The sequence below is a fragment of the Tiliqua scincoides genome, chromosome 2 (genome assembly GCF_035046505.1).
Source record: "Tiliqua scincoides isolate rTilSci1 chromosome 2, rTilSci1.hap2, whole genome shotgun sequence".
In the NCBI taxonomy this organism is placed as follows: Eukaryota; Metazoa; Chordata; class Lepidosauria; order Squamata; family Scincidae; genus Tiliqua; species Tiliqua scincoides.
Window position 1 is genome coordinate 136735327 of NC_089822.1, and position 25397 is coordinate 136760723.

The 25397-nt window shown below is 44.6% G+C and overlaps 1 protein-coding gene and 1 pseudogene across 1 annotated transcript in view; one reads left to right on the plus strand and one right to left on the minus strand.

Annotated features, from left to right (window-relative positions):
- Positions 1 to 25397, minus strand: part of CA10 (carbonic anhydrase 10) — a 365626-nt gene that overhangs the window by 173841 nt on the left and 166388 nt on the right. The gene's annotated exons all lie outside the window — the stretch shown is intronic.
- Positions 11672 to 11791, plus strand: LOC136642740 (5S ribosomal RNA; annotated as a pseudogene).

Sequence of the window (25397 nt, forward strand, 5' to 3'; positions counted from 1 at the left end):
AATATAGAGGACATACATAAGAAAGACCGATGAAAGAAAGCAACTCTGTGTATCGTGAATGAACTGTACTTTTCAGACTTCAGTTTCAGGGATCCACCCAGTTCAGAAAAAAACAATATAAATTTTTGGCAACCTCTTCATGCTGGCACTTGATAAAGATGAAATTCTAACAAGTAAGCAATGCAAGCAAGACATTCCTTGCCCATGCTATAGTTTAAAGACCAATACCACAGAAATGGTTTGCATAGCAGAGCACTTGAAAACAAAAATCATCCTTGGTGGGGATGCTGTGAGATAGAGGAAGCTGGACTAGATGGGCCTATGGCCTGATCCAGTGGGGCTGTTCTTATGTTCTTATCCTTGCGTGAAGCAGTCCTGAACAGGAAACTGAGGTAGATTTTCAGCATGGACCTTTCCCCCCTCCCCCACAATTCACACTTCAAGGAATTAAATTTGCAGCTTGCTGACTTGCAGAAACAATTCTGGACACATCGAAGTACTGCTAACATGGGACTGAAAGAGAGAGGCTATTTTGGGGCGGAGAGTTACTCATGCTAAAAACAAATTTCCCTTTATTCATTCAAACTGAAATATCATGAGATTGCATAGGTTACAATTGGTTTAAACAAATAACATACATAAATTAATTAGGACTTTCTACTGAGACTCCTAAGTACACTTGCAGGTGTGGGGATCTGAATGCTCCCCCTTTCCTCATACTACCTCCTAGTACTCAACACTTAAATCTTATTCCAGTCCAGCTCTGTTAGTGGAAGAGAGTTTGGCTGAGGAGAAAATTGCTTCAAGTAACAAAGAGGGAAGGAAGTGGACAAGTTGGAGCTCCTCACTAAAAAGGCCTTGAAGGAAGGTCTCTGAAGGAAGGTCTCTTTTTCTATTGCTGGGTTCTCAACCTAAACCCAGCAATAGAAAAAGGGATTATCTGTTCCATCATCAGACAACTCCCAAGAGGCAGAAAATCTGAAGACAGATTTACAGACCAATCTGATCCCCTGCCAGTCCATAGCATGCAGCCAGTTGAGCACATGCTGCAAGTTGTGGTGGGGAGGGGGGTGTACAGAACCAAAGAAGACTAGGCCATGGTTGGACCATTTTGTGGAGTGGTCTCCATTTTGAGAAAAAGATCTGAAGTTGCTAAGTGCCAGCAGGTGGACAGAGGTCAGGGAAAGTGCAGACACTGGACATTCCATCTAGCCGAAGGTGCAAACCAGTGGCAAACCTGCTCCTGCAGCATTCCTGGGCAAAAGTCTGCAATTATACCCCCACACAAAGCTGACCCCCCACATAACTGGATTGCGATGAAACCATGCACAACCCCTGGACCAACTAGGGATGCATTCTGCGGCTTCCCCGCAGGTCTTCCAGAAGCTCAGTTTCCAACTACATCAGGTGCCTCAGGAGGCTTCCCGCGCAGTCCTAGAGGTGCACAAGTCTCTCCGCTCAGGGCATTTGCCCCTTTTGTTCAATGGCAGGTCGCTGCTGGTGTAAATGAAGAAGATTCCATCTAGCTGAAGGTGCAAGAACATTGCAATGGTGAGGGTTGTGTCCAGCTGAAGGTGTGAGGTTGCTACGATCAAGAAGATTCCATTCAGCTGATGACCCACCATTTGGGCTAAGTGGTTTGACCTTTTTAGTGACCTTAAGACAGTGACCTCATTACACCACTCAGTCAGGAACTTTCAGGCCTGCCTCCTGATTGAATGATCGATCAAGTTAGGGGCATAAAGATACCATGTAGGGGAGGCAGAAAGCACAACATCATCTTCAGATCAGAGCATCTTCTCTGCTTTGGACAGATGGTTTGGAAGATGCTTCTTATCTTCATGCTTTGGACAGGTGAATTAGCAATGCTGTTAGAGCTAACTACCTTGTAAGTGATAGACTCAGGAGTAAAGCTTTATAGTTTTAAATGTGTATGTCTGTTAAATCTCTATTGGTCTTTTATAAATGGATGTAACCATCACTGTTTAGTTCTTAATAAATATACTTAAGCTATAAGCTTGTATTTTTTTTTTTGTAAGTTTCAGGAACTGTTGCCATTCTAAATTCAGTCTTGCTACTTGGGCACTGTACTTTTTGGGTTAAGTTTTACAGCTTTTACTGGGTTCCTTAAAGTTAGGGCCAGTATTGCCTGTGGAGCTGTTCATAGCCAAGAGGCCATTCAGTCCTTTCCTAGTAGGCTGTTTGTGTTTAGCTGTGTGCCCTAGGCAAGTAATAGGCTGTACGAGCCTGTGAATTTACAGGTAGGAGTGACCAGAGGGCCAGTGAGAGATAAGTAAAACACTATTTTTGCTTACCTCCCAGTAGTCTGCCTTGGCACCTAAGGGTCTTCTCAGATGCACACCGGCTATTTTGCAGCCGTTAAGTACAAGGAGAGGAGGGGGTGTGTTGAGTGCAAAAAGGGGATAGCATCCTGAAGCATGCTGCTGACACTGGAATCCACCCTCTCCAGTTCCAAACTACAGGTCATCCCTAGTTATCCATTGGGATTCCATTCTGGAATCCCTAGTGAATAAAAAAAAAAATAAGTGGATAAAAAAACAGGAGAAAATAGATTTAAAGCCCCACTTCTAGGTTTCTAGCCCCTCCATTGCTCCTAATGGAGTAAGGTCTTGCCTCAACATCCATGGGGGTTTGATTCTGGGACTCCCTGCTGATGCCCTAAAATGTGTTAAATAAAAGCAGTTTAAAAAAATTTAAAAGTGTGTCTCATTACAATTGTGGTTTAAAAACAGCTTTTCTTACTGTTGTAGTGAGTCAGTCAGTGATTAGAAATGCAAAGGACCCCCTGCCTTTGCCTGACTCAGTTGAAAAATGGAATGATGGCTTGCATGACTGACTCTCTACAACAGTAAGAAAAGCCGTTTTTGTTTTTGTTTTGAACTGTGATTTTAAAGGGATGCATTTTTCCCCTTCTCCAGGGATCAGCACATTCCTTCTCATTTGCAGGGGCCATTTCTGTTGAGTCAAATCCGTATATAAAAGATCTGTGTATAAATAGGCTGGACCTGTACTCCTTCCCTCCCTCTCCCCACCTCTCTCCACCCATGGCCTGCCTCTACTGCCACCTTACCTGCTCTGGCACAGGCAGAGTCCAACAGTGGTGGGTGCATGGAGCTGCTCAGAAGTGGCATGCCATTTTCAGCAGTCCTGCACCATTTATGATGGCAGAACAGAAGATCTACCATTGTAAAAAGACCAAGAATTGGACTATTGTTCACTCTATGCGCGTGTGCATGTGTGGGAGAAAGTCAAATGTCAATGTCCTATCCACATATTAACCTTTTCTCCAAAACATAACTGTTCCTTTTCCTCCAGTCCCATCTGAGCCCTACTCTGGTTTCCATACTTTCCATCCAGAAATAGTTTCCATCCTGAATTCTGTTCAGCAGTCTAGGTTTACTGCTATCTTACTAAACACGGATTTCTGATCTGCCCTGCTAATGTAGGTTCAGGATAGTTCAACTTAAAAAAAAAGAAAGTAAGAACTTAAACCTAACAGAATGCATGCAGGTGGAGTTAACCCATTTTTGCACAGTCCACACGTGTACACATTTGGTCCCTTTTGCATATATGCAACACTGGACCGAAATGGCTTAAGCTGGGTCTCATTTATTGTAATAGGGGAGCCTTATGCATGTGGTTAAGTTCACCCATTAAAATCAATATTACTTCAAAGTGCTTAACTTTGAAGGATGGATTTTGCCTTATTTCTTCCTTCTTTGAGTCTCTATCAAAACATTTTTAAAAATGTGTGTCTGGTGGAGCCAATTATGTGGCTGACTTTACACAAATGGTTGGCAGGATACATGTTTGTAGCCACCATTCAGATGCTGCCAAGATATACGCGTCAAGCATGTCTTCCCATCCACTCATTCACATCACCAAAATGCAAGCAGTGCTATTAAAGACCACTCTAAGGCTGATGTTTTTTTGGTATTTCTCAGCAGCAGCAAAAGTACTGACTGCCAGGTTTTAAATAAAATACATAATTCCTACTATCAGTTTATGACTACTTAAAATAAGTAAGCATGTTTCCTTCATATTAAAGAGGGGAAGGAAAAGAACTAGATTGCTGGGAAGAATGGAGAGTGTTTGTTGTATTTTACAATGCTATTTGGGCCTTGAAGTGAACAATGATATAATCATAAGACTATACAGGTTGAGCCTCATTATTTGTTCCAACCACTCAAGTGGATGGCAAAAAACACACTATAGCAAATTAATTTAAAGTTTCTTTGCTCTGGTGATTTAAAAACAGTCTTGCTGACCTTTGTGAAGTAATATAAGAGTCAATAAGAAGACAATCCATCAATCAGTCATCCTCCAAGGGCTTAGAAAGGCGCTTCACTCAGTCCCTCCCTTCACCAATGCAAAGTGATCACCTTTCTTTTACTCAGGGGGAAGGGAGAGGTCTGCTGGAAAGATAAGGATTGATGGATTGTCAGCCAGCTGCGCTCTCTCTCTCTCTCATTAGGGAGGCTATTGTTAGAGGACTGTTCAGTTTTTTAAACTGATTTTAAAGGGGTGCATTTTCCCCTTCTCCAGGGATCAGCACATTCCTTCTCATTTGCAGGGGCCATTCCTGTTGAGTCAAATCTGTGTATAAAAAATTCGTGTACAACAAGGCTGGACCTGTATTGTATAGATGCATAGACAGGTGGATCTGGATGGAAGATTGTAGGATTGCAATGGAAGATGCATTTATATGAATGACAAATCTGTGCAAGATGCCCAAGTAGTATAGGTATAGTAGAATGTTCTTCAATGTTGGGGTCAGGATGCCAATGGGGTTGCAATGCCTCAATTGTAGAGTTGTGGTAACTTGCAGGAAAGAAAAGGGTTCAAGATCACTGGACCAGCTGCCCAATTCTGGACCAGCAACCCAAATCGGCTACCACTGTACCCAGGCTGGGAGTCTCCTCCTTGGGTTGCACAAGTCTGCGCTGGCTATTTTGTATCAGCTATTTTGCCTTTTGGCCTGACATAGAGCACAGCTCCACAGCTCCCAACCCCTTCCCACTGGTTGCTCCCCCCTCCCCTCCCCCCACCCCATTCCACCCACTCCCTACCTTCTCCCACCCTGAAGCTACCTACTGCTGTCGTGCCAGCCAGCCCTCCACGTAGCATTGAGGCTCAGATGCACCTCATATGCTTCAGATGTGCCTCAGCATTGGTCCTGAGGAGCTTGAGGATTTGGCCATAGAGCACCAAGTAAAGGAGGAGGCATCTAGTGTGGCAAGAGTCACCCACGTTGCTAGTCGTCCTTCAGTGGAGAGGAATCAGATAAACTCACTAGCAAGTAAAAGCTTTGCTGTTATTCAAAAACGGAAAAGTACTGAGGCCCACAATCATTCCAGGTTCACCAGCTTATTCCTTCTTTACCCAGAATTTCTCAAGCTCCCCCTTATTTGATCTTGTGACAGACACTTTGAAGTAGAATAGAAAAGAGAGGTGGGGATGCTACAAGGAGCAGAAAGATCTCTGGTCTGAGTGGAATAGTGAGCAGGAGATGAAGGAACGGACAGTTGGAACACTTACTGCAAGGAAGCTCCGTATCGAATTGAACAAAGGTTTCTATTGCTTTCATCCAGAGCAATTACACTGGAACTTTCCCCTGATGCATGTTACACAACATTGTATGAGACACCCACGCCGTTACGAAGAAGAGAGGAATATTCTGCTCACGGAACCTTGGGAAATGCACACAATAACGGCCACTGAGCATCACAGAAAGCTCTTCCTTTACAAGCACCTCCTCATTCACTGTACACAAGATGTCAAACCGCTTACAGGCAAAGAAAAATGCCCAGCAATCAGTGCTGTGGGAGGGACGGGCAGCCCTTAAGGCAGAAGGCGGGATTATTAGGACCAAATCAAAATGTTCCGAGGCGCAGGCCTCTGCTCTTGCACAAGTGGGATTCACAGTATTTGTTCCCTGAACGTCTCCACAGACAGCATCAAACAGCACAGATGCCTCCTATGTTCTTCATGATGGAAGGGGCATCAGGATAGCTGCAGGCTGGCTCCTCCACAGGGATATCTGAAGAGTGCACGGCAGGTTCCAACTCCGTGCTTTTGTCTTGTGTTCCACCTTTTTGGTGTGATGGTTTTGGTGGAGGAGGAGGTGCAGTAATGTCTTGCCCAGCACCTGTGGCAATGTCTGGGTTCTCCATGAGCATGGCTCCCTCCCCCTGAGAAATGTATGTTTTGAAAACAGTTAGTGGAAGGGACAATGAATTTGACAGGTATCTTTGTGCTTTTGGGAAGAAATCGGAGTGGAAGATGAATCTGGGAAAAGAGAAATATTTTCTGTATATGTGGTGCACAGGGTGATCATTCAAGGTTTTGTGACTGCGTAAGAGCATACAGGCTTTGCGGGCTCAGACAAAAGGTGGTCTCATTCAGCATATGGTTTGCACCAGCAACCAGCCAAGTAACTCTGGAAGCACATAAGATCACAAAGGGGCTGTCTTTCCCCTATTAGCTCTAACATCTATTCAGAGAGAGATAAGACTGAATATGGAGGTTTCATTTTGTGCTCATAGCTAGCTGCTGACAGGCCTATGAATTTATCTAGTCCTTTTTCACCAAAGCCTGTAAGTTAGTGGCTACCACCAAATCTTGCGACCAGGAATGGGGTGATCATGGGGAGGAGGGCAGGACTGGGAAGGGGACTGGTTTGGTGGCAGTGGTGTCTGCCAAATTCTTACCCCTTTCCCAGCTTTGATTCCCTAACTCGGGGTCCATGTGGACTTGCATCAGTGATATCGCTAGTGCAGGTCCAAGTAGACCTGGGATCCCGGCATGTGTTTACCCTGGAGCAGGGGTGCCCAAACCCTGGCCCGGGGGCCACGTGTGGCCCTCGGAGGCTCCCAATCAGGCCCTCGGGGAGCCCCCAGTCTCCAATGAGCCTCTGGCCCTCCGGAGACTTTCTGGAGCCCGTGCTGGCCCAATGGAACTGCTCTCAGCATGAGGACAACTGTTCAACCTCTCACCTGAGCTGTGGGACGAGGGCTCCCTCCACTACTTGCTGTTTCATGTCTGTGATGCAGCAGTGGTAGTGAAGGAAAGGCTGGCCTTGCTTTGTGTAAGGCCTTCTATAAGCCTTGAGCTATTCCAAGACCTTCATTCATTCATATGTTCCCTCCCTAATATATTCATTTATGTAAATTTATTCAAATTTTAAATTGTAAATTAATTCTTTCTTTCCCGGCCCCTGACACAGTGTCAGAGAGATGATGTGGCCCTCCTGCCAAAATGTTTGGACACCCCTGCCCTGGATAAAGGGAATATATGTTCCCCTATAGCAGGGGTGGGCAAACTTGCAGCTTTAGGGATCCTGGACCTTTAACAATTGTGTAGGAGAGAGAATTTCAGCAGGAACAGCTTGTCATATCACAGTTGTACCTGCTGAAATTGCCTCTCCTACACAATTGCTAAAGGTTCAGGATCCCTAAAGCTGAAAGCTTGCCCACCCCTCCCTTACACCAAGAAGGCTTCCAGATGCCAAAACTCCCTCCCCCTTGCAAAATACAGCAGACACTGCATTAGAGCTGCTGCACTGGTGCACAGGGAGTTAGGACTGGGCTGTTTGGCTCACAATAAGAGTTTTTAAAGTCACAATCTCAAGGAGCATGATATGTTATGGCTGTACATACAGTGCTTGGTATGGCAAGCACTTCTATGGCTAAGAAGGACTACTGTTCTGCAGTCTTAGAAAACAGATAACAAACTTTACATCACCAGCTCTAAAGATTTGGAACAAGTATAAACAGAAATGGAATTCAAGGATTTTGCCATTCACTTCCATTTTATACAATAATACACACTTTAACTGGAATGTGAAACTGGGTCATTTCTAAATTAGCTCTGTCAAAAATGGGAATAATATGGGCTGTCAAAATATATGGGACTTTATCAGTCAAAATAATCTTATATCAGTCAGTGACTCAGAGAATGTACAATACATATGAAGGTTCCTTTCAGTCTTTTTCTCTCTCAAATAAGACCCTTTTGTACAAATAGTCATTTCCCCCCCTCCCCCAAACATTATGTTTGAGAAACTGTGTTAAAGGATTGTGATCCTCCAAAAGGATTACTTGGAACAAACAGAAATGGAGTCCAAGTATTTCGCCATTCTCTTCCATTTTATATAATATAATACACACTTCAATTGGAATGTGAAACTGGGCCGTTTTGAAATTAGCTCTGTCAAAAATGGGAACAATACGGGCTCTGAAAGTATGTGACTTTATCAGTCAAAGTACTCTTATATTAGTCAGGGACTCGGTGAATGCACAATACAACTTGTGGTTTTTCCCCCCTCAAATAAGACACTTTTTACAAAAGTTAAATATTCAAACATTTTTTCAAACATTATGTTTGAGAAACTCTGTTAAAGGATTGTGATCTTCCAAAAGGCTTATTAAAATTATTTATAATCTTCTTGACAATAGACAGGAGAGAAATTAATAAATTCCTTGGGGGAAAGATTGAGGGAATCAATGTTCTAGAGCAGTGGTTCTCACCCTTTTTAGCCTGGGACCCACTTCTGAGAATGACAATTTGTCTGGGACCTACCAGAAGTGATGTCAGCAACCTGGAAGTGATGTCATGGCAGGAAGTGACATCATCAAGCAGGAAGCGACATCACTGTGATGTCAGCCGGAAGTGATGTCATCGAGCAGGAAGTTCTTGCCTAGAAACTCAAACTGTAAATGACAAGAGAGAGTATTCCAGCTCAGAAGTTTCTTCCAGTTCTCCCTGCCCTCACTACCATTGCTATCAAGCAAAAAATAAAACAACATCTGGAACAAAATATCTGTGTATTTATTTACTACTGTTTTTATTTCTGTCTTTATTTACAAAATCTCAAGCTACTTCTTGTATTGTGCTTGAAACTAACAAACATTGATGTGGCTATTGCTACTGTGCACAGCATTAGCCAGAAACAAGTGCACCCTACTCATGCACCTCAAGACAAGAAGTAGCTTGAGCTTTTGTCAATAAAGGAAATAAAAACAGCAGTATCCCCTTCAGAAGGAAGATCAGCAGGGACACTTCCCCTCATCTCCCCCAAGCCTAAGCAGGTCTATTCAATATTGACTCCCATTATTGGCAATGGGGCTTACTCCCAGGTAAGAGTAGACAGAATTGCAGCCTAAGAGAGAAGTAAGAAGAGGGGAAGGGTGCACATCAGAGAAGTGGCTGGGGGAGCAGCAGTCTCCCTGGGTGCTCCCCCCCCCACATGCCAGGCTTGCACTCCCTCCTCCCCCGCCTCCTAGCTGCTCTCTTGGCAGCCAGGGATCCCCCCTCACCCCAGCAAAGATATAAAGAGAGGATGTGCTAGCCAGGGCAGGAAAGGATCACGGCTTCCAGGCGATTTCAGAGAGGGAGAGAGGCTGTGATGCAGAGGACAAGAACGGCAGTACGGTGGTAGCGGCGGTGATGCTGCTTTCAAGGCAGGCTCACAAGGGGGGAGATCACGCCGGTCTGCCTCTACTCACCCAAGCCCTGTGTTCAGGTCTCCACCTAACTCTCCAGCCCAGTCCAGCTGCAGGGGGGGAGCTGCTCTGTCTTGCAACCCCAAGGCAGCCCATCCCGTCAAGGCAGCCAAGCTGACAAAGGCTGGTGGGGAGAAGCCTGGCTGGCTCATCCACGTCTCTCCCGGTCCTTCTTTGCCTGCAATCCAAGCCTGCACTGGGCGATTGGACCCCCTGAGGGAAGCCTCCGAGTGCAGAGGGAGGTCCAGCTGGAAGGCAGCAGCTCGCTTTCTGGGGAAAAGTGGCACGCTGCTTTCTTTGCACATGTGCAAGCTGCTCTTAGTTATGTCTCAATGCTGGGAAGCTTAAAATGGCAAAGCCCAGGTTTTGCCCACTTCCAAAATGGTGCCTCCTAGGTCTTTTGCCATCTTCAAAGATGGCTGCCGCTAGCTTCTCATGACCCACCAGAAATCGGATCGCGACCCACCAAGTGGGTCCCGACCCACAGTTTGAGAACCACTGTTCTAGAGCAATGGTTCTCAAACTTTCAGGGAGCATTACTCCCTCAGTAATTCTTTGTGGGGAAGGGCTTAGGGCAGCAACGCGATCCACAGGATCGTGCTGCTAAGGGAGGCAAGGGGGGGTACTTGTGACTAGTGGCATAGCTAGCTGGGGGCAGGGGGGCTGTTCGCCCCGGGTACCATCCTTGGGGGAGTGTAACACCACAAATGCCCCAACATAGCTAACACCGTGAAGGTTATGAGTAACCCCATCAAGCCATATACTTGATGCGGAATTTCCAGCAGAATGTAATGCAAAAAAACAAATTGAAATATCTCCTTTCCATCAAAAGTTATGGCCAAAACACTGGAAACCAAAAAATGCATTGGACCCTATGGAAAATGAAACTGAGCCATATTGCATGTTTACTCATAAGTAGGCGAACTTGTCAGTTTGTCGGAAAGGGCAGGCTGAGAGGAATCCAATGACACCAGAATGGTTCCTATCCAATGAAAGCAGCCCCCCAGGAATAAACCAGAGGCTTGAGGTGGTAAGGTGGCACTGCGGAGGGCTGAAAATCTCACTGATTTTTTGTGGGAGGGGGTGCTATTGCAGGCAGGCTAAGAGAAAATTCACTTGGTGAAACAGGGCTGGCTTCCCCTTATTTAATTATCTGTTTTTCTTTAATTATTTTAATTACATAACATAAGAACGTAAGAACAGCCCCACTGCATCAGGCCATAGGCCCATCTAGTCCAGCTTTCTGTATCTCACATCAGCCCACCAAATGCCCCAGCGAGCACACCAGATAACAAGAGACCTGCATCCTGGAGCCCTCCCTTGCATCTGACATAGCCCATTTCTGAAATCAGGAGTTGCACATACACATCATGGCTTGTAACTCATAATGGATTTTTCCTCCAGAAACTTGTCCAATCCCCTTTTAAAGGCATCCAGGCCAGATGCCGTCACCACATCCTGCAGCAAGGTGTTCCACAGACTGACCACATGCTGAGTAAAGAAATATTTTCTTTTGTCTGTCCTAACCTTTCCAACACTCAGTTTTAGTGAATGTCTCCTGGTTCTGGTGTTATGTGAGAGTGTAAAGAGCATTTCTCTATCCACTTTATCCTCCCCCCCTCCAATTTTGTATGTCTCAATCATGTCCTCCCCGGCATCTCTTTTCTAGGCTGAAGAGGCTCAAACACCGTAGCCTTTCCTCATAAGGAAGATGCCCCAGCCCAGTAATCATTTTATTTTGCTTGATGATGTCACTTCCAGCCATGACATCACTTCTGGTGGGTCCTGGACAGATTGTCATTCTAAAAAGTGGGTCCCAGTGTTTAAAGTTTGAGAACCACTGCCTTAACTCAAAACAGGACAATGAGACATTGGGGCGGGGGGGGTGACACCCTAGTGACCAAAATTCTTGAAATCATGGCTTTTAGGAATAATACCATCATGTTATATACTATTTGATGCAGAATTTCATCCGTTGCTTGTGGGGAATTATTCACTGCATTTATTTTTCGGGCCATTATTATTATTTATTCCATGTCATGACTATTACTATCTCTGTCTCACCTACCTACCCATAAGCCACCTGGTTACCAATGGGTCTTCTCAGACTTATGCCAGCTATTTAGGTGGCGTAAATCCAAGGATTTATATGCAGCAACTGTTACCCTGCAGATGCCTGATCTTGTTTGATCTTGGAAGCTAAGCAGGGTCAGGCCTGGTTAGTACTTGGATGGGAGACCGCCTGGGAATACCGGGTGCTGTAGGTTTATACCATAGTCTTTCGAGACTGAAGGTTGCCAACCACCAAATCCAAGGAGAGTCAGGGGGTATGTTGGGCCAGGAAAGAGAACATAAGATCTTGACCTGCACGACTGCTGCAGTCCAACCCCTCCCATACTGCCCCATACTTGAACTGCCCCCTGCCCATACTATTCCTCCTGTGCTCAGGCATGGCCACCACCTTACCTGCTCCGGTGTGGCCCAGATGAACCACTGGTGTGTGGGCTGGGCCTCCAGCCATTTGCACTGTGGTCCTGCAGCGCACAACAGTGGTTCAACATTTGCAGTGACCTGCTGCAATCTATGGCAGCAGGTTGTGAGTTTGTGCTGCTGTTAGTCCCCTATAGGATTGGGGTATTACATTCTTAAGTGTAGATCTAAGTTGTTTATATTTACCCATTTCAAGGTGAGTTATCTTAAAATTGCTTATATGTAATTTATGTATGTATATATTATATACGTATATATAATGTAATATATACATATATTCTGGTTTAGCTCCTTGTTTTCTTCTGTTTCTTTGCTTTTATAGCTTGCCTGTAGCTAGAGCGGGCAGCAAAAGTCCTCTGTACAGCTGCCTCCATCTTGATGGCTACCATTTTATTTGTAATGCTACATAGACACTGCATCAGCCTATGGTGGTGGTGGCAGAAGTCATCAGTTTTCGGCTGCCATCCTTTTGTGCATTTGGTTTCTCTACAATGCACACTGATGTTGCATCCAATGCATTTGGGGGAAATAAAATGGTGGCAACCAGTTGCGCAGAAATTCTCTGCTACCCAAGTATCTCCTGATGAAGGGTTACGATGGACCACATTCATAATCATTTCTTACCCAATCATACTGAATGGACCTTGCTGTGTTCAACTTTCATTTATTCTGAAAATGAATGCACAGAAACTGAACAGAGTGCAACATGTTTCAGACTGTGGCTGTAATTGTGGTCAGCGCAAGGTGACTTTGCAGTTGGCGATAACCTGATGTTGCGTACAAGTTTGAGAATTAAGTTACACAAATCATACAAAACAATTATGGCACATGCTTTCAAGTGCCTATGGGCCCATTGTTAAGACTTTTCAGATATTATAAAAATGTTAGAAAATCAGAGGTGAAAATGGTTTGTAATCTAATTATAGCTGCAGAGACTGAAATAACCGAGATACAGAAATCCCTGAACGTGCTATCATTAGAGGATTGGATTGTAAGATGCTGGAAAACAGTTAATTAAATTAACAGGGAAAAGGCTTATAGAAGGTAGGCAATTTAAATACTTTTCTGTACAGATAGGGTACATTTTTATAGTTTGGGAATACGGTATACAGACAAAAATTATATTGCAGCTTCTTTGCTTTCTCTGTAAACAGCAGGTGATTTACAGGCTATGAAAGTTTGTTACATGTAAAGACCATTAGAGCTGTGTGCGCTATCTGCCATTGCCCCGCCCCCACCTCGTGCGGGCAGGCTGAGGAGGCAGGCTCCCATTGGATCGCGCAGTTTGGCGCGGTGGGGGCTGAGCTCACGCAGGCGATTCCCGCCCACAGGAGCTCAGTCCGGGGAGCAGCAGCAACCCCACCCACCCTTCCTTTGCACAGTCTGAGATTAGCTGGTCGCTCTCACAGGGCCGGGTAGGAATTTTTTGCTGGCACCTTGATTGGCCGTAGGTGTCAGTTTTTTCGCCTACCCCAGACTGCTCTATTGGGAGGTGTGGTTCTGACAGGTTCTCTTTCCTCCGGTCACTTGGCGTGATGCGTGCGGGGCGGGGTAGGTAAGGCAACTCGGTGCCCATCCAGGGCAGCAAGGTCAAGGGGGGCGAGCCAGAACCGCCCACATGATGCCTAGCCGGCTCAAAGAGGTAGGCTGGCAAACCCCCCTGACTGGTCTGGCTACGCTTGCATGGTTTGCCCAGCGAAGCCAGCTGGCCAGCTCCCCTGCCCCCTTTGGGGGTGACGTAGACAGGCTATACCCAATTGATAGACCAGTGGCAGCCCAAGTCAGCCCTTGAGCCCCAGGGGAGGTAGACCCCAATTTTAGGCCCCCGCACGCTGGGGGGCTAGCCCCCTGGCCCCATCTAGCCCTGCTGCTGTTTTGTGTTGTTGTTGTTAATAAAGTGGCCCTAGTTCAATGCCAAGAAACCTCAGCCTGGCATCTTATTTGGGGGGTCAGGGGTAATGTGACTTTATTGATAATGTATTTTAATATCAAAGCATGTAACTCATGCAGATCAAAGCAATTGTTAGTATGTATTGTTTTCTGTGCAAGAAACAAGCACATGACTCATATTCTCCCACTGAGATCAATGAGATCTACAAGCACTTAATCTGGGGTGGATATGTTCCAAGTTTATAATTTTAGAAAACCTAACAAAATAGGAGCATTAGCTTACAGGTGACATGTGAAAGGCCAGTTGCCCAACAAAGAACAATCTAATTTACCTTTGTTTGTTAACTCCTTTTACTTTCTTCTTTACTTACAATTAACACTGTTAAAAGTCAGATTTGTTACTTTTGTCTCAGTAGCAAATGAATTGGATTTACCACTTAACCAAGCATGAAATGATCTTTTCAATACTAATTCAATAAGCGCTGAATAAGCTGGAAACAATTACGCTGCACATAGGAAGGACAGGCTAACAAACGATGTTACATTTTCAGCCACTAAATACAGCATAATTGTCCAAGTATAGTGTGTAAAGACAAGAGAGTTGATGGTTAAGTCATCCGCAGTCAGCCACTAGAGAATTTGAGTTATGAGACGTTGATTGGGGTAAAAGTAATTCTCTGCAAAGTTAATGATATGGAGCTGCATGTCAGAATTCCGGGCTACAAAAGGTAATAGCTTAAGCAGTCCACTTCACACTTTTGCTAGAATAAAACCTGAAAGAAAGGTCAGAAAAACCTACCAGTCTCCAGTATGCAGAGGAAAGTTTGTTCAAGGGCCATCAATGGCTAGCAATGGGTAACAGCAAGACTAGGATGAGATGCAGTGACTCACCACTTTGCAATTCTACACTTGTATTAGCATTTCCAGGAGAAAAACATGGCCAAAACCTTGAGCCCTTAACATTCTGTTGAGTTCTACTGACATATTCTGTTTTGTTTTTAAATCACGCATAGAAGTTCCACGTACTCCACAGAGAAACTCAGATTTCCAAATCTCTTACGTCAGATTTCTTTTTTTGAAAAAAGGTGAGTTTCTAGCCGCAATGGCTAGACTGGAACATATACAGGGAAATGCATAGGATTCAAGGCTTCCTTCTTCCTCATAGCTACTAACCTTCCCCTATGATTAACAGAACCAGAATCAGCTATGGTGAAAAGAGACTACTGAGAAGGGAGGATCAGAACCACATGTCATTAGCGGTATCATTTTCTGTGGAATTGGAAGCATGAGGACAGCACCATGCAGGTGTATGGCTGCTGATTGGTTGGCAGGGTCCCGCGTGAATTGTGGGCGTTCTTAAAAAATTTCTAGGCTGCTTTTCTTTATACAAAGTGGCAAGTAATAAATGAATAAAAATAACCATTAGAGAATAAAAACTACAGACCTAAAAACAACTATGTCTAAAAGGTCTTTATTTGGTGCCTAACAGCAACAACACAGGTGTCAGGAACGCTTCTCTGGGGAGAACATGATATAAGTGGGGTGCCACAACTGAGAAGGCGATCCCACAGTTGTCACCCATCTCAATTCTGAAGGCAGGGACACCCAGAGGAAGGTCTTCAAACCTGGATGGTCTCTCTAGAAAGGAACATGGCGGAACAGACGTACATTGAATTACCTGGGTCCCAAGCTCTGTGAGGTTTCAAAGATCAACCCCAGTACTGTGAAATGTGCTCATCGGTCTGTGCCTACACTGGGGCACTGCTAACCAGTCATAAGTCTGCATGGTGCTGATCTCACCATGCCCTGCTTTCAGCACCACCTTGTGATGGCTGTCAGTTTTACTACTGATGCACCATCTCAGCCTCAATTCGGTGGATCAAAATTAATCAAGCTATAGAGTCACATTAGGATTCCAATCCTTTCCTCCACCACCAATGAGTGCTGCATCCTATGGTGGAGCTTACCCAGACGACCTGCAAGAGTTAAGCAGAAATATTTCTACTTCCGTGCAAGCAATATACCACCTCTTTTGGTGGCATATGTTTAAGGAAACGAAAGGGGTAGGGAGGTTTGAAAAGGAGGGGATAGGATACAGCATGCACCATTAACACCAGATCCACCCCCTCCTGCCTCCTCCTCAGCCCCAGTTTCTCCCCCTCCCTGCCCAGAAACACCCCCAATCCTCCCCCCTCTCCCCCCCTGGCAGATGCACTTTTCATGCAGCATCATAACACAGCTTCCACCAGGATCTCAGCACTTCTCCCTAGATCCTGCCAGCTCTGCTAAAGAAACGTGTGTTCCACCAGCTGAGCCAGCAGTTAGGATTGGGCTGTAGATGTCTTATAACAACTGCAAAAAGAAATACATAGGCATGTGCTTTATATGCATAATGCATGCAGGCTGCAGAATCCAGTTTGACACAGAATCTGGGTTAATTTTTGACATAGTACAGAGTACGCACAGTTCTGTTTCTTTTAATCCTGCTTCAGTGTACAATTCAATCACATTGTGGGTCTCTTATGCCAGACAGGTGTAGGAATTTGCTCTATCTGTACCCTTCTAGAATGCAGCTGCTCTTACTGATTTGGGCTGCTGAGGTTTTCCTTTAGGGAGCTTTGTGTGAAAATGGCCCTTGAATCTGAGAACCTTTGACAGTTTTCTCATTCTGCCTTTCTGGAGCTATCTAGTAAGTACTCTGGATACTGTTTATTTATCAACATTGTTTCCCACTCTTCCTCCAAGGGCTGCAAAGCTTGTTTACACAGGATCATCTCATTTTACTCTCCCCCATGACCCTGTGAAGTATTTTCAGCTAAGAGATACCAAATTGCTCAAGCTACACAGTGAGCTTCATGGCTGAGTGGGATTTTGAACATGGATTTCACACATCCGGGGTCAACAGTCTAGCCACTAAATTACACAGGCTTTCTTCACACGCTCCCTTCAAGTGTAGACACAAATAACTGTCTTTTTAGAGCACACTGTCAAGCTCTATGGACAAGTGATAGAAAACATTCTGTGATATGTAGGTAGGAGGAAATCAATTATATCTTGGGAAGCTAAGTATCTCTCTTCGTCTAATGAAGGGCCTAGGCACTGTAAACATTTTCCCCTCATCAAACCCTTCAGTATAATTGAACAAGAATCAGATACAAGAAGCAGCTGATTTTTGCTGATATCAGGGAGCCAAATGCATGACTGATGATGAGCTCCCCCACCCCCCTCAACTGGGCAGGATAGACTAAAATGGATGGAATGTGTGCAAGACTGGATTGCTTTGTTTTTTCTTCAGCCTCAAGGGATCTTTCAGTTGGGAAAACCAGAACAATCAACCATGTTTTTGGTCCAAGAAATGTGTCTGCAGGTGGCAATGGATGGTTGCATAAAAGCATAGTGGTTGTAGGATCTCACTACAAATGCCACAAATAAGTCTAGTTCATTTCCAAGTTGTTTGCATGCGCAATTGTTGCTTTGAGACTTTTTGCATCAGCGAAACTGTGCTGCCTTTCTAGATGCTTGATCCCTGAATAACCTTAGGTCAGTCAGGATCTCTCAGCCCAATCTAACTCAAAGGTTGCTGTGGAACTTCTAAAATTTTATCCTGAACGCTATCCCTCAGTTACACTGCAGGTACCATGAAAATGCAACAAACAAAACAAGATAACATGAAATTGAGCAAGGGAACTGTTCCAACCTCAGAACATGGTACGCTGCAAGATAAGAGCATCAACGGCTAAACCATTGGCTTCACTCGATATCTAACTAGTAACTCTTAAGAAATGTGACAGAATTGACCCAGGGGCTTTAGAAACAGTTACTGATTTCCTGACAATGTTATCTGCAATACTGGATAATCTTTCAGTCTTAGCCCTGGATTGCTTTGCTTTTGTCATCTTAAAAGTCGGAAACCCTTAGGCCAACAGATTCTGCTGTGTGAATTGTTGTTTGTTTCTCTCCCCTCCTCTGCCTCTTTTCTCCCCCGCCCTGCTATGTAAACTGATATTAAAGACTAGCCTATTTGTCATTCTGACAGCTCCCGGCTGCTAGAAGAGATTTAGTTATGAAATTTCTAGTCTCCTCTGAGGCTGTTAAACTTCAGAGGTCTTTATCCTTGATTTGTATTTCAGATATTTTTCAATATTCTCCACCACACCGAACTGGCCCCTGCTCACCAAATTGCTCTGTGGCTATCCTGTAATTACCGTCTGATTCTGCAGTTCTACACATCACTCAAATACATGGGAACAAGTACTAGACCTGGGGAAGACTCAAAGCATTATCATGTCTGTAAAAGTGCTGCTGGCGGTCATGTCAAGAATCTCCTGCAGTCCAAAAGAAAGAGGACATGGTAGTCATGTCAAGGTTTGGTTTAAGTCAGTGCGTGATGTCACTTCCGGTTATGACATAACTTCTGGGACAACATTTTGAGCTTGGCACCGAGCTGTACAATCATTAGCTACACCACTACTTGCTTATCTCCTGTTTCCTGTTCTCAGATGTGCCTGCTGTTGCCACAATATCTTGTTTTGCTGGCTTGTCCTGGTTCCCAGTGCCCATCAATTCCTCTCTCATATGCCATTTCCCAGTGCAGTGAGACTTTCACATCACAGGCTGAAATTGTGTGATGTGGACTGATTTTGTGGACTGAAATTGTGTGATGTGGACTGAAATTGTGTGATGTGGAAGCTGGACTAGATGGGCCTATGGCCTGATCCAGTGGGGCTGTTCTTATGTGATACCAGGAACCCTTGTAGCATCTCCCAGTGCAGTGAGACTTTCACATCGCAGGCTGAAATTGTGTGATGTGGACTGATTTTGTGGACTGAAATTGTGTAATGTGGACTGAAATTGTGTGATGTGGAAGCTGGACTAGATGGGCCTATGGCCTGATCCATTGGGGCTGTTCTTATGTGATACCAGGAACCCTTGTAGCACTGGGGAAAATTGAAAGCCTGAAGTCTTTGGGGTTCTAGAAGACCTTGGTTGGTGAGCTGAGGCTGGATGTTGTTCACCATACTGTAATGACAGCAATGGTGAGCTCTGCCACTAAAGAAGGAACTAGAGAGAGGATTGGGCAATAAGGCTGCAATCCTATAAACACCTACATGCTTTAAATATGTTGGGTCCTGTCTACTTCTCTTTCTGTTTCTGGCACACATTTCCACATTTGGGGTCACCAAAGATCTTGACACTCCTTTTCTACATTACATTACTTCTTAATGTTAATGAAAAGGAGTTTTACATATCTGGTTATATGTCTTCTGACCCATTTGTTAAACAAAACTGTATAAGATCAAATATTGTCATGAAGTTGCCTTCTAAGGAACAGAGCAGATAGCATGTGCTTTTTCCACCCTACATTTCTTAGCAGGCTTTAAATAGCAACTGAATACTTTTTGGTCTTCAAGCCATCTGAATTGACAAAATAATTCTGCGAGGTGTATGGTACATTAATTAGCTTCAGAGAAACTAAAATGTTAATTTCATAGAGTTGCAGTTATTTGAGTAGAACAGGGCATTTTAAATTGGATCCAATTCTGCAGCTTCCCAAAATAAAATGTCTTGGCATCTTCTTCAAAGTTTATGTTCTGTGACAGGTTTGACTTGTTTTCATGTCATGTTGCCTCAGAACATGGTGCCTCTACAGAGTCATCCCACACAGAACTACAGACTTTGTTCCATGCTTTGACTAAGAACATAAGAACATAAGAATAGCCCCACTGGATCAGGCCAGAGGCCCATCTAGTCCAGCTTCCTGTATCTCACAGCGGCCCACCAAATGCCCCAGGGAGCACACCAGATAACAAGAGACTTCATCCTGGTGCCCTCCCTTGCATCTGACATAGCCCATTTCTAAAATCAGGAGGTTGTACATACACATCATGGCTTGTAACCCATAATGGATTTTTCCTCCAGAAACTTGTCCAATCCCCTTTTAAAGGCATCCAGGCAAGATGCTGTCACCACAACCTGTGGCAAGCAGTTCCACAGACCGACCACACGCTGAGTAAAGAAATATTTTCTTTTGTCTGTCCTAACCCTTCCAACACTCAATTTTAGTGGATGTCCCCTGGTTCTGGTGTTATGTGAGAGTGTAAAGAGCATCTCCCTATCCACTCTGTCCATCCCCTGCATAATTTTGTATGTCTCAATCATGTCCCCCATCAGGCGTCTCTTTTCTAGGCTGAAGAGGCCCAAACGCCATAGCCTTTTCTCATAAGGAAGGTGCCCCAGCCCAGTAATTATCTTAGTCGCTCTCTTTTGCACCTTTTCCATTTCCACTATGTCTTTTTTGAGATGTGGCAACCAGAACTGGACACAATACTCCAGGTGTGGCCTTACCATAGATTTGTACAACGGCATTATAATATTAGCCGTTTTGTTCTCAATACCTTTTCTAATGATCCCAAGCATAGAATTGGCCTTCTTCACTGCCGCCACACATTGGGTCGACACTTTCATCGACCTGTCCACCACCACCCCAAGATCTCTCTCCTGATCTGTCACAGACAGCTCAGAACCCATTAGCCCATATGTGAAGTTTTGATTTTTTGCCCCAATGTGCATGACTTTACACTTACTTACATTGAAACGCATCTGCTATTTTGCTGCCCATTCTGCCAGTTTGGAGAGATCCTTCTGGAGCTCCTCACAATCATGACTGGTCTTCACCACTCGGAAAAGTTTGGTGTCATCTGCAAACTTAGCCACCTCACTGCTCAACCCTGTCTCCAGGTCATTTATGAAGTGGTTGAAAAGCACCGGTCCCAGGACAGATCCTTGGGGCACACCGCTTTTCACCTCTCTGCATTGTGAAAATCCACATGCCTGTTGACCTTCTCAAAGAATCCTAAAAGGTTTGTGAGGCAAGACTTACCCTTACAGAAGCCATGCTGATTCTCCCTCAGCAAGGCCTATTCGTCTATGTGTTTTGAGATTCTATCTTTGATGAGGCATTACACCATCTTTCCCGGTATGGATGTTAGGCTGACTGACCTATAGTTTCCCGTGTCCCCCCTCTTTCCCTTTTTAAAGATTGGTATGACATTTGCTATCCTCCAATCCTCCGGCACCTTGGCCGTTTTGAGGGACAAGTTGTATATTTTAGTCAAGAGATCAGCAACTTCATTCTTCAATTCTTTAATAACTCTTGGGTGGATGCCATCAGGGCCCGGTGACTTATTGATCTTTAATTTATCAATGAGGTCTAAATCATCTTCTCTTTCAACCTCTATCTGACTTAATTCCTCGGTCAGGAGGGGCCGTTCGGGCAGCGGTATTTGCCCGAGGTCTTCTGCTGTGAAGACAGATGCAAAGAACTCATTCAATTTCTCTGCCATCTCTAGGTCTCCTTTTATCTCCCCTTTCCTTCCCTCACCATCCAGAGGGCCAACCGCTTCTCTGGCGGGTTTCCTGCTTCTAACATATTTGAAGAAGCTTTTATTATTCCCCTTAATGCTGCTGGCCATGCGTTCCTCATAGTCTCGCTTGGCCTCCTGTATCACCTTCTTACATTTCTTTTGCCACAGTTTATGTTCCTTTTTATTCTCTTCATTAGGGCAAGACTTCCATTTACGGAAAGAAGCTTCCTTGCCCTTTACAGCCTCTCTGACTTGGCTGGTTAACCTTGTGGGCACCCTCCTGAACTTAGTGGAGCCCTTCTTACTTTGCGGTATAGACTTCCGCTGGGCCTCCATTACTGTTGTTTTAAGCAGTCTCCATGCACTCTGGAGGGATTGGACTCTTTTTACCTTCCCTTTCAACCTCCTTCTAACCAGTCTCCTCATTTGAGGGAAGTCCGCTTGTCGGAAGTCAAGTTTTGTGAGGAATTTGCCTGGTATTCTTCCCCTGACGTGCATGTCGAAACGGATCACAGCATGATCACTGTTTCCCAACAGCTCAGTAACATTGACATCTCTAACCAGGTCCTGAGTACCACACAATATTAAATCCAGAGTCACCTGTCCTCTGGTGGGCTCCATGACTAGCTGCTCTAAGGCACTGTCATTTAACATGTCAAGGAATTTGGTCTCCTTTTCGTGACTAAAACACAAATTGACCCAGTCTATATGCAGATAATTGAAGTCCCCCATGATTACAACCCTGTCCCTCCTTGTCACCTCCCTGATCTGTTTCCTCATTTCAAGGTCCCCTTCCGGTTTCTGGTCTAGAGGACGATAGTACGCCCCCAGTATTACATCACTCCTCAGGCCTGGTAATTTAACCCACAGAGATTCTACGGTGGAGTCAGACCCACCTTCAATCTCAACTTTGCTGGATTCTATCCCTTCTTTAATGTAAACAACCACCCAACCTCCAACACGCCCCTCCCTGTCCCTCCTGTAGAGTTTATAGCCCGGGATTGCAGTATCCTACTGATTTTCCGCATTCCACCAGGTTTCCGTTATGCCCACTATGTCAATGTTTTCCCTAGTCACCAGACATTCCAGTTCTCCTATCTTTGCTTGGAGACTTTGGGCATTTGCATAAAAGCATTTGTACACGGAATGCCCCAGGATGGGCTGCTTATTAGCTTCTTTGTCCCCACATCCTCTCACTGTGCCAAACCGTCTATCACATCGCATCATGCTACTCTATGCAATACATTTCAAATTTTAGATTATAAACCCAGACTAAAAGGGGTTGCCCTGCCATGTGATTCAAAAGCATCAGTTAATGAAGAATTATACAGCCTTTTGTTAGAGGAGGTTGCAAAAAGCATATTAGACAAATTCTAGATGTTCTACACTGACTTCCAATTAGCTGCAGGGCCAAAATCACTTGAGCTTGGGACCTGTCTTGTCACAGCTCCTCCCCACTGGGCCTTGTGCCCGCTTAAGGCTGATTAGTTTTCCTTGGTTGACTCACCAGTACAGCACGCAAAAGTCAGAGTCCAAAGTCAGCAAGCCACGTCACAGTCCAAGGTCAGTTTGTCAGTCAGTCAGTCCAATCAGTCAAAGGTGCCAAGTCAGAATCCAAAGTCAGCAAGCCAAGTCAGTCAGTCAGTAAGCCAAGTCAGTAAGCCAAGTCAGTCAGTCAGTCAGTCAGTCAGTCAGTCAGTCAGTCAGTCAGTCCTCTCCACATTCACTCCTCCTACAACCCACAATCCCTTCTATCTCAGGTGCTCCTTATATCCTGAGGGATCTCCTTTGGCCTCTAGTGGCTGCAGCTGTGCAGCACACCTCCAGCTACCACCTGGGCCTTAATCCTGCATTCACTTAGAGCAAGGGGCACTGTGGACACCACACCCTATCTCCTCGGTAATATCTTCCGCAATGTCACTACAGGACCCAAGTGCCTTTAGGGAGGATCAACTCTGCCAAAAACAACAAAGAACAGCTGATAAAATGGCCTAGCATTATTCCCAAGAGATTTCAATTGTGCCTAATATTTATTAAGGAAATATTAAAAAAAACAAACTGCCACACAAGGTTCAACAGAACTTCCAAATGGTAGAATCTCAAGCAACCACTCAGGTTCTTCAAATTTTTAACAGTGCACATGTACTACTGCTGTCTGGATGACCTTTCCCCACACATTCCTTGATGTGCTTTAAGAGCAAAAAATGCGGCATATGTTCTGCTGATGCACAACACAGGACTTATTTTCAGTCCCAAAGCAGTGGCCTTCTTGCTGTGAAACACTCTCCCTAGTGATGTTCACCTTTTGGCCAGTTAAGATACTTTAATGTCCTAAATAATTTTAACAGTCTGGACCACCTTTTTTCCAGCTGTTTCAGAAGTTGTGCTGTGTCCTGTTATTCTACATGTCTAATAAAACATTAGACTTATTCTTGGTAGAAATTATTTGTATAATGTATAGTTGGCAACCTTCAGTCTCGAAAGACTATGGTATCGCACTCTGAATGGTGGTGCTGGAACAGCTTCTAGTGTGGCTGAAAAGGCCGATTCGGGAGTGACAACTGGAAGAAGGCTGATTCACAGATCTCTCTCTCTCTCTCTCTCTCTCTCTCTCTCATACACACACACACCCTCCAAATGACTGGGATGTTTCTATTTCAGACATTCATATTTACTCCACTCCAATATGTGAATAACAATTTTATTTTACTGAAAAAGGCAACTGACACCAAACATTCCAGAAGGAAGTCTTTTTGGAACATCTGCAATGGAGCAGATGTCAACTTCCATGATCTGTAACAAGAACTCTACACACAGAATGTTTCCCCCCAGTCACTGAAAATATTTTAGGAAATAAACCATTCTGAACAAAGCACGAAACCACCATTTTCAACATGACTATCTTGGATCTCAACCCCGCAGCAGGATTGGGAAGTGTGGAGACTCTCTTGCTCCCATTCACAGGACTGCAGCAGGACAGATAATCCTACACAGTGCATCTGAATGGCTCAAATTGGGGAATTCTTCACTTATTATCCATTGCTGGAAGTAGATACCTTTCAGCTGCTTGGTATTCTTTCACCCCCTGTAAATCACGCATCAAATTCTGTTTCTTAGAACCAAACTACTTGTTACATTGAAAGCATAATGTGGTCCATTATTAAAATATAGTGTACCTGGGAAGGGAGCAGCAAAATGTGCTGAAACCCTCACAAGGCAGTAGGGAAGTTTTAGTACTTAGGTCCCCTACTCCTCAACACAGTCTTGTCTGGAGTCCCCCAACATGCTATTTACATTTGTATATTTTTTTAAAAAAACCCACTGTACATACATTTTGCTTGTATTTAAAGTGTTTCCATGCAGAACATTCTGCAAATGTTGATTGTGCCAAATGAGCAAGCACAACACCCACAACCCATACGGACCCAGTGGCAATCCTCCTGCTGATTTCTGCTACTTGCAAATGATATGCAAGGATGAGCAAGAGTGAACAACAATGTGCATGGGTTGGGGAGGGCGAAACAGCAAAAACACTCAGCTTCTTGCTAACTCTGCCTGGAGATATTCTTGGGTTGGGGCAACCATTGCTGTGTTCAGACCACTGGGAGAAACCCCATTTATAAACAGACTGCAATTTCTAGGTAAATATCTGTAGAAGGGAAACTCCTAGAGCCATCTTTCTTAAGTGATGTTTTGATATTACCCTGTGAAATAACCAAAAATAGGAAAGTGGCAAATTGGAGACTTCTCTTCCACAAAACAGTGTAGTGAAGGGCTAGACTGCAAGCAGTGAAGGAAATCCACCCCCCTCCCTGACACCTTTGCAAACCATTAACAGCCATATGACTTTTTTTTTTTTACAGTATCATCTCCACCACCACCAATAACAAACAAAGCAAATGAACAAAGAAGGCAATGAAAGGGTTCCACTCACCACTCTGGCAGAGGGAGAATTCCATTGCCCTCTGGTAACAGTGATGGGTTCTAGCCTTACTAGATTCAACCTAGAAAGAGGGAAGTGATCATCCCTCAGCAGTGCGGCTATATGGGAAAGATCCCGACTCCCCTCTCTAGCTCTGGAAAGCATGCCTAGGGCTTACCATTTTGATACTGGTTGGCAGCAGTCAAA